The sequence below is a fragment of the Arachis ipaensis genome, chromosome B4 (assembly GCF_059453495.1).
Source record: "Arachis ipaensis isolate K30076 ecotype BB chromosome B4, ASM5945349v1, whole genome shotgun sequence".
Taxonomy (NCBI): domain Eukaryota; kingdom Viridiplantae; phylum Streptophyta; class Magnoliopsida; order Fabales; family Fabaceae; genus Arachis; species Arachis ipaensis.
In genome coordinates this window covers 117,964,722-117,974,236 of record NC_142439.1, presented here as the reverse complement: position 1 = coordinate 117,974,236, position 9,515 = coordinate 117,964,722, and the positions used below count along the sequence as shown (strand labels likewise).

The following is a 9,515-nucleotide window of genomic DNA, read 5'->3' as shown; positions in this document are numbered from 1 at the left end:
ATCCTTCATCATCCTTAATGAATTCTTCGCGTCTCTTATCACCAACTGGTTGAAACAATTGCTGAAGCTTCTGCTCATCTTGCTGAGCCCTTTGTATCTCTGGCTTAAACGTGCTTGAGATCTGTAACTGGCTCAAACAAGCTCTTCCGGCAACTTTACCAATATCCAGCTTAAGGTCAACAAACTTATCTACTAGCTCCTCCTCCTTAATCCTCATCCAAGCTATCGTTAAGGATTTCTGACTCAAAGCGTCTGCTACTACATTCGCCTTTCCAGGATGATAACTTTAGCTCAAAATCATAATCCTTAAGCAACTCCATTCACCTTCTCTGATGCATATTAAAATCTTCTGGGTCAAAGATGTCCTTGAGACTCTTATGATCATAAAAAGACGCTAAGCCTCACTCCATACAAGTAGTGCTTCCAAATCTTTAGCGCCAACACAAACGCCGCTAATTCCAAGTCATGAGTTGGGTAGTCCACCTCATGCGGTCTCCGCTGACGCCATGCGTAAGCCACCACATTCCTGTGTTGCATCCATACGCAACCTAAACCCTTCAGAGAAGCATCACACTATACTTTGAACGGTTCATGCGGTTCCGACAAGATTAAAACAGGTGCTAACGTTAACTTCTGCTTCGACGTTTGAAAACTCTCTTCACACTCCGGCATCCAAACAAAAGGCACCTCCTTCCTTGTCAACTTCGTCATCGGTAGTGCAATCTCAAAAAATCCTTCAATGATTCTCCGGTAATACATGGCTAAACCCAAGAAACTTCTAACTTCCGTCACCGTTTGTCGGTCTTTCCCATTCCATCACCGCTTCCCCCTTAGAAAGATCCACTGCTATTCCTCCTTTGCTCACCACATGACCTAAGAACTTCACTTCCTCCTCCCAGAATTCACACGTCGACAACTTAGCGTACCTCTTCCGCTGCGTCACTCTGATTATCGTCATTAAGAATCCAAAAATTTTTCTTAAATCAAATATCGGTTTTGTAATATTTTTCAAAACTTTTAAAATAAATTCGATCTAAATGAGTCCATTGTTAAAACCTTATCAAAAGATTCAAAAACTGATTATTTGTAAATCAAACATTTCAAGGCATAATTTTCCTAAATTCATTGAACTTCGTAAATCAAGACCTTTCCATTTGAATAATTTTTGGATAAGTTAAATTTTGCAAACCAAAATCACAAGTGAACAAAATCTTAGAACTTGTTTGCCTTTTTAAATTGTATTATTTGATCAAAAGTTCCAATCCTAGTTTCAAAACCAAATCATTCAAAATAGTTTATTCTAGACCAAATCACTGTTGAGTTTTGAAATGAGTCAAAATAGTTTACTCGGAAGTTGCCTACTTCAAATCATGATTTTCTTACATGAAAACTTTTCAAAATGAATCCCATTCGATCGGAGAAATTGGAAACCATTTTCACAATTGAACAAAATCAGAGAACCCACTGTTCTTTTAAACCATATCTCTTAAATCAAGAGTTCTGACTAACTTTCAAAACCGAATTATTTAAACCAAAGTTTCAAACTTGATTAGAAATCATTCTAAACCTTAAAACCGCAAAAATCATAGTTAAAAACCGCAAAGGCATTAGTCGATACTTTCGTTGCCACTAGCGCTGAACTGCACCCATCGCCTATACAGGGAACCGCCAAGACTTCTAACCATACTTGGTGACCATTCCGGCACGTCCACTCTGATCGTTCGTCATCACCAGCTCGACGCCCTCGGCTACTGCCAAAAGAATCTTCCTTCCCCATAGTTTACTCCCACACAACTCTAAGCCCTTGTAGCCCTAACGACGACTTTGAAAAAGATAAAACCAAGCTACACTCATATCCAAGTAATTTAATACTCAAAGCATACGCTTACCTCTCATCGGAGGATCCGACCCCGTCGTATCACGTGCATCCAAAGCAAACACACGGTCTGACTGTTGATTCCGGCCCTCATCTCGTTTTCTCCTATGGCGATAATACTTAGATATATGCCCAGGTTTCCCACAATTATAGCATTGACCATTTCCTTTCGCCTGATGAAACTGGGCTTTGCTGCCCCTTCTGACATTCCCTTGACCTTGCAGATGCTGAGGAGTATGTCCATCTTTCTTGAAGTTCTGTCCCCTTGGTCCGAGATGATCTTCGAGTTCCCTACTAGTATTCCCTCCACGAGTGTTCCTTGACGAGGCTAATGTCCTTGCATATTCCTCAACAAACCTTGCCGTGTCCACCAATTCAGAAAATCTCCTCATCTTCAGTGGAGCCACAGCACGCCTGATATCCTCTCTCAACCCCACTTCGTATCCGATGCATTTCCATTCCTCATAAAACTCAGGAGTACCCTGACTTATCCTCGAGAACCTACAGAGTTCTTCAAACTTGCTGGTGTATTCTGCTATAGTCATGGACCCTTGCTTTAGCTGCAAGAGCTCCAATTCTCTAGCCTCCCTTAATGACTCATAAAAGTACTTCCTGTAGAAAGCTTCCTCAAATAACGCCCAGGTAATGTTCACGTTCTGTTGGTGTCACAGTTGGCGCTCTCCTTGCCACCATTGTTGAGCTTCTTCCACCAATTGATAAGTCGCATATTCCACGAACTTGTCATACAGTAAATATTGAGTTAGCAATGCACACTCCACAGCTCGGAACCAGTTGTCTGCTTCAGTATGGTTTGTCGAACCATTGAAAACTGGTGGGCCAGCTTTCCAAAAAGCAGCTAGAGAAACACCTCTCAAGCTGTCCTCAGCACCTTCTCCATTTCCGTTTCCGCTTCCGGCCGGTTGAGCTAACCTCTGCACAACTTGCAGATCCGCAGCTGCATTCGCTTCCATGGTGTTTGCCAGATTCGTCATTGCCACCATGAACTCAGCATGGTTATTAGCTAGCTGCTCATTCCTACTTTCTCATGTACGTGCTCGACCTCGTCCGCGAGTGGCTATTGAGTTTTCTGTCTATACCAAACAATTGATATCGAAGAGATCAGTCTAAGTATCAAAAGCCTAGTGTTTCAATTATCCCGAACGGGCACTCACAAACAAGCATGGTATGAAATGTCAAGTAGATAACCTAAATAGCATGAAAGAAAAGACACACAGAGTATGCAATGAAGCACAATCGGTCCATCCCACAGGCTCACGAGGACGAACCGCTCTGATACCACTAAATGTAACACCCTAATTAGCCTAAGCCTTACCTCACGTCGTAAAGCAAAGGTTAATCAGAGCTTACGACAGTTTTAAGCTGATACATAACATAAGTATAGAAAGAATAATATAATCTAGAAGCCTGATGAAGGATATAGCTCAAAGACCGGATTACAAAAGCGCAAAGCGTACTATCTTAAGGCATAAGAAACAGATGATACACAACAAAAGATAAGTATATAATATCATAGGAAACTAGCCTCGAACTCGCGGAGTTTAAGCAGGCTAGCCATATACCGGTATACAGAACCATACAGAATTCTGACAGATAAAAATAGCTTATACAAGTTTGTTCTCTCAAATACAAGCCTCTAGGCTAAACAAAATAAAAAAGAGAGATGTATAAACAAAGTAAACCAAAAAGACTCCAAAAGAATCCAAGATCCTCTGCTTCTGCCATCATCCAAAGCAACTCACCGAGGTGGGTTGCGACCTGCATCTGAAAAATACAACAGAAATATGGTATGAGAATCGGAGGTTCTCAGTATGGTAACAATGCCCAGTGATGTAGGATATAAGACCCCAGGACGCCAAAGGCAATCCTAGACTCCATATCCATCACAAGAATTCAAGCTTAAAGCATTCTAAACCAAATAAGCATAATATGTAAAACCTTAACAAAACTTAAACCATTGTACCATAAAAGGGTAAACTATCTTAAGGGATTTCTAATCTAATCGAACACCGCTGTCCCACAGCCTTCACCAACCGATCGTCCATGCGATCTCATCGCCACTGATGAGCGAATAATTTATACGCTTTTTGGCATTGTTTTTAGTATATTTTTAGTAGAATCCAGTTACTTTTAGGGATGTTTTTAATAGATTTTATGTTAAATTCACATTTCTGGACTTTACTATGAGTTTGTGTGTTTTTCTGTGATTTCAGGTATTTTCTGGCTGAAATTGAGGGACTTGAGCAGAAATCAGATTCAGAGGTTGAAGAAGGACTGCTGATGCTGTTGGATTCTGACCTCCTTGCACTCAAAGTGGATTTTCTGGAGCTACAGAACTCGAAATGGCGCGCTTCCAATTGCGTTCGAAAGTAGACATCCAGGGCTTTCTAGCAATATATAATAGTCCATACTTTAGCCAAAAATAGACGATATAAACTGGCGTTCAACGCCAGCTTTCTGCCCAAATCTGGCGTCCAGCGCCAGAAAAGGAGCCAAAACCAGAGTTGAACGCCCAAACTGGCACAAAAGCTGGCGTTCAACTCCAAGAAGAACCTCTACACGTGCAACACTCAAGCTCGGCCCAAGCACACACCAAGTGGGCCCCGGAAGTGGATTTATGCATCAATTACTTACTTCTGTAAACCCTAGTAGCTAGTTTATTATAAATAGGACCTTTTACTATTGTATTAGATATCTTTGGTCTCAGTTTTAATCCATTGTTCATCTTAGGAGACTATTGATCACGTTTTAGGGGGCTGTCCATCTCGGCCATGCCTGGACCTTTCACTTATGTATTTTTAACGGTAGAGTTTCTACACTCCATAGATTAAGGTGTGGAGCTCTGCTGTTCCTCAAAGATTAATGCAAAGTACTACTGTTTTCTATTCAATTCATCTTATTTCGCTTCTAAGATATTCATTCGTACTTCAATCTGAATGTGATGAACGTGACAATCATCATCATTCCCTATGAACGCGTGCCTGACAACCACTTCCGTTCTACCTTCGATTGAATGAGTATCTCTTAGATCTCTTAATCAGAATCTTCGTGGCGTAAGCTAGAATGATGGCGGCATTCAAGAGAATCCGGAAGGTCTAAACCTTGTCTGTGGTATTCCGAGTAGGATTCAATGAATGAATGACTGTGACGAGCTCCAAACTCGCGATTGCAGGGCGTTAGTGACAGACGCAAAAGGATAGTAAATCCTATTCCAGCATGATCGAGAACCGACAAATGAATAGCCGTGCCGTGACAGGGTGCGTTGGTCATTTTCACTGAGAGGATAAGATGAAGCCATTGACAAAGGTGATGCCTCCAGACGATTAGCCGTGCCGTGACAGGGCATTGGATCATTTTCCCGAGAGATGACCGAAAGTAGCCGTTGAAAATGGTGATGTATCACATAAAGCCAGCCTTGGAAAGGAGTAAGACTGATTGGATGAAGATAGCAGGAAAGCAGAGGTTCAGAGGAACGAAAGCATCTCCATTCGCTTATCTGAAATTCTCACCAATGAATTACATAAGTATTTCTATCCCTATTTTATTATATTATTTTCGAAAACTCCATAACCATTTGATATCCGCCTGACTGAGATTTATAAGGTGACCATAGCCTGCTTCATACTGACAATCTCCGTGGGATTCGACCCTTACTCACGTAAGGTATTACTTGGACGACCCAGTGCACTTGCTGGTTAGTTATGCGAAGTTGTGAAGATATGTTTAGACCATGGTTCTGTGCATCCATTTTTGGTGTCATTGCTAGGGAATCAATTTCGAACAACAATTCACAACCTGAGTAGCAATTTCGCATACCAAGTTTTTGGCGCCGTTGCCGGAGATTGTTCGAGTTTGGACAACTGACGGTTCATCTTGTTGCTCAGATTAGGTAACTTTCTTTTTGTTTTCTCTTCAAAAAATTTTCAAAATTCTTTCAAAAAATTCTTCTTTTGTTTTCGGAAAAAAAAAAGAAAAAAAAATTTTATAAAAATGTTTTCAAAAATATAATTTTTCTTCAGAATTTTTAAGAATGAATTCTAGTGTTTCATGAAGCATGGCTGGCTGTAAAGCCATGTCTAATACGACTGTAGGGCATGTTAGACATGTCATGTTTGAATTACATGCTGAAGCTTGGCTGGCCATTGGCCATGTCTAGTGTTTTGGACCGGAGCTTTCATTGAAAGCTTGGCTGGCTCATGAGCCATGTCTAATTCCTGGACTGAAGCTTTAGACTAAACATGGCAAGATTCCTGGAATTCATGTTAAAAATTTTGGAATCCTTATTTTTTTCTTTTTCATATAATTTTCGAAAAAAAAATACCAAAAAAAATTAGAAAATCATAAAAATCAAAAATATTTTTCTGTTTCTTGTTTGAGTCTTGAGTCATGTTATAAGTTTGGTGTCAATTGCATGTGCATCTTGCATTTTTCGAAAACTCCCATGCATTCATGGTGTTCTTCATGATCTTCAAGTTGTTCTTGGTAAGTCTTCTTGTTTGATCTTGATGATTTTTTGTTTGTGTCTTTTATTGTTTTTCATATGCATTCTTGAATTCTTAGTGTCTAAGCATTAAAGAATTCTAAGTTTGGTGTCTTGCATGTTTTCTTTGCATTAAAAATTTTTCAAAATTGTGTCTATGATGTTCATCTTGACATTCATAGTGTTCTTGGTGTTCATTTTGACATTCATGGCATTCTTGCATGCATCACATGTTTTGATCTAAAAATTTCATGCATTGCATCTTTTTAGTGTTTTTCTCTCTCATCATAAAAATTCAAAAATCAAAAAAATATCTTTCCCTTTTTCTCTCATCAATTTCGAAAAGTTGGATTGACTTTTTCAAAAATTTTAAAATCAAGTTGTTTCTTATGAGTCAAATCAAATTTTCAATTTGAAAATCTTATCTTTTTCAAAATCTTTTTCAAAAATCAAATCTTTTCCAAAATTCTTAGTTATTTTTGAAAATTCCAAAAATATTTTTCAAAAATCTTTTTCTTATTTTTATACCAAATTTTCGAAAATAACAATAACAATTAATATTTTGATTCAAAAATTTCAAGTTTGTTACTTGCTTGTTAAGAAAGATTCAAACTTTGAGTTCTAGAATCATATCTTGTGATTTCTTATGAATCAAGTCATTAATTGTGATTTTAAAAATTAAATCTTTTTCAAAAACTAATTTCTATCATATCTTTTCAAAAATATCTTCTTATCTTATCTTTTTCAAAAATTTGATTTCAAAAATATCTTTTCTAACTTCCTAACTTCTTATCTTTTCAAATTTGTTTCAACTAACTAACTAACTTTTTGTTTGTTTCTCATCTTTTTCAAAACCACCTAACTAACTCTCTCTCTCTCTAATTTTCGAAAATATCTTCCCCCTTTTTCAAAAATTTCTTTTTAATTAACTAATTATTCTTATTTTTATTTTTGATTTTAAAAAAAAAATTCGAAAAATACTAACATTTTTCAAAAACCATTTTCGAAAATCACTAACTCTTTTTCAAAAAACTTTTCGAAAATTCTCTCTCTCCCATCTTATTCTATTTATTCATTCATTTACTAACATCTCATCTCACATCTCAACCCTCCTCACAGTTGTGTTTCTTCCATTATATTACATTCTTTGTCTCCCCCTCTTCTTCTACTCACTCAGGGATCCCTATACTGTGGTATAAAGGATCCATATTATTATTATTATTATTATTTTTCTGTGCCCTCTTCTTTGTCATATGAGCAGGAGCAAGGACAAGAATATCCTTGTTGAAGCAGATCCAGAACCTGAAAGGACTCTGAAGAGAAAATTAAGAGAAGCTAAATTACAACAATCCAGAGATAACCTTTCAGAAATTTTCGAACAGGAAGAGGAGATGGCAGCCGAAAATAATAATAATGTAAGGAAGATGCTTGGTGACTTTACTGCACCTAATTCCAATTTACATGGAAGAAGCATCTCCATTCCTGCCATTGGAGCAAACAACTTTGAGCTGAAACCTCAATTAGTTTCTCTGATGTAGCAGAACTGCAAGTTTCATGGACTTCCATCTGAAGATCCTTTTCAGTTCTTAACTGAATTCTTGCAGATATATGATACTGTTAAGACTAATGGAGTAGATCCTGAAGTCTACAGGCTCATGCTTTTCCCTTTTGCTGTAAGAGACAGAGCTAGATTATGGTTGGATTCTCAACCTAAAGACAGCCTGAACTCTTGGGATAAGCTGGTCAAGGCTTTCTTAGCCAAGTTCTTTCCTCCTCAAAAGTTGAGTAAGCTTAGAGTGGATGTTCAAACCTTCAGACAGAAAGATGGTGAATCCCTCTATGAAGCTTGGGAAAGATACAAACAGCTGACCAAAAAGTGTCCTTCTGACATGCTTTCAGAATGGACCATCCTGGATATATTCTATGATGGTTTATCTGAGCTATCAAAGATGTCACTGGACACTTCTGCAGGTGGATCCATTCACCTAAAGAAAACACCTGCAGAAGCTCAAGAACTCATTGACATGGTTGCTAATAACCAGTTCATGTACACTTCTGAAAGGAATCCTGTGAGCAATGGGACGCCTATGAAGAAGGGAGTTCTTGAAGTTGATACTCTGAATGCCATATTGGCTCAGAATAAAATATTGACTCAGCAAGTCAATATGATCTCTCAGAGTCTGCATGGAATGCAAGCTGCATCCAACAGTACTCAAGAGGCATCTTCTGAAGAAGAAGTTTATGATCCTGAAAACCCTGCAATAGCAGAGGTAAATTATTTAGGTGAACCTTATGGAAACACCTATAACTCATCATGGAGAAATCATCCAAATTTCTCATGGAAGGATCAAAAGCCTCAACAAGGCTTTAATAATGGTGGAAGAAACAAGTTTAGCAATAATAAACCTTTTCCATCATCCACTCAGCAACAGACAGAAAACTCTGAACAAAATACTTCTAATTTGGAAAACTTAGTCTCTGATCTGTCTAAGGCTACTGTAAGTTTCATGAATGAAACAAGATCTTCCATTAGAAATTTGGAAGCACAAGTGGGCCAGCTGAGTAAAAGGATCACTGAAATCCCTCCCAGTACTCTCCCAAGCAATACAGAAGAGAACCCAAAAGGAGAGTACAAGGCCATTGACATAAGCACCATGGCCGAACCTACAAGGGGAGTGGAGGACGTGAATCCCAAGGAGGAAGACCTCCTGGGACGTCCAGTGATCAATAAGGAGCTTCACTCTGAGGAACAAAAGGACTCTGAGACTCATCTAGAGACCGTAGAGATTTCATTGAACCTCCTTATGCCCTTCATGAGCTCTGATGAGTATTCCTCTTCTGAAGAGAATGAGGATGTTACTGAAGAGCAAACTGCCAAGTTTCTTGGTGCAATCATGAAGCTGAATGCCAAATTATTTGGCATTGATGCTTGGGAAGTTGAACCTCCCTTGTTCATCAATGAACTAAGTGATCTGGATCAACTGACATTGCCTCAGAAGAGACAGGATCCTGGAAAGTTCATAATACCTTGTACTATAGGCACCATGATCTTTAAGGCTCTGTGTGACCTTGGTTCAGGGATAAACCTCATGCCCCTCTCTGTAATAGAGAAACTGGGAATCTATGGGGTGCAAGCTGCTA

General features: G+C 38.7%; 1 non-coding gene across 1 annotated transcript; it reads right to left on the bottom strand.

Moving 5' to 3' along the window:
* Positions 1–8,161: 8,161 nt before the first annotated feature.
* Positions 8,162–8,269, bottom strand: LOC148568924 (small nucleolar RNA R71). The gene has a single exon (XR_015882301.1). It is a non-coding gene; the product is annotated as a small nucleolar RNA R71 (small nucleolar RNA).
* Positions 8,270–9,515: the final 1,246 nt, after the last annotated feature.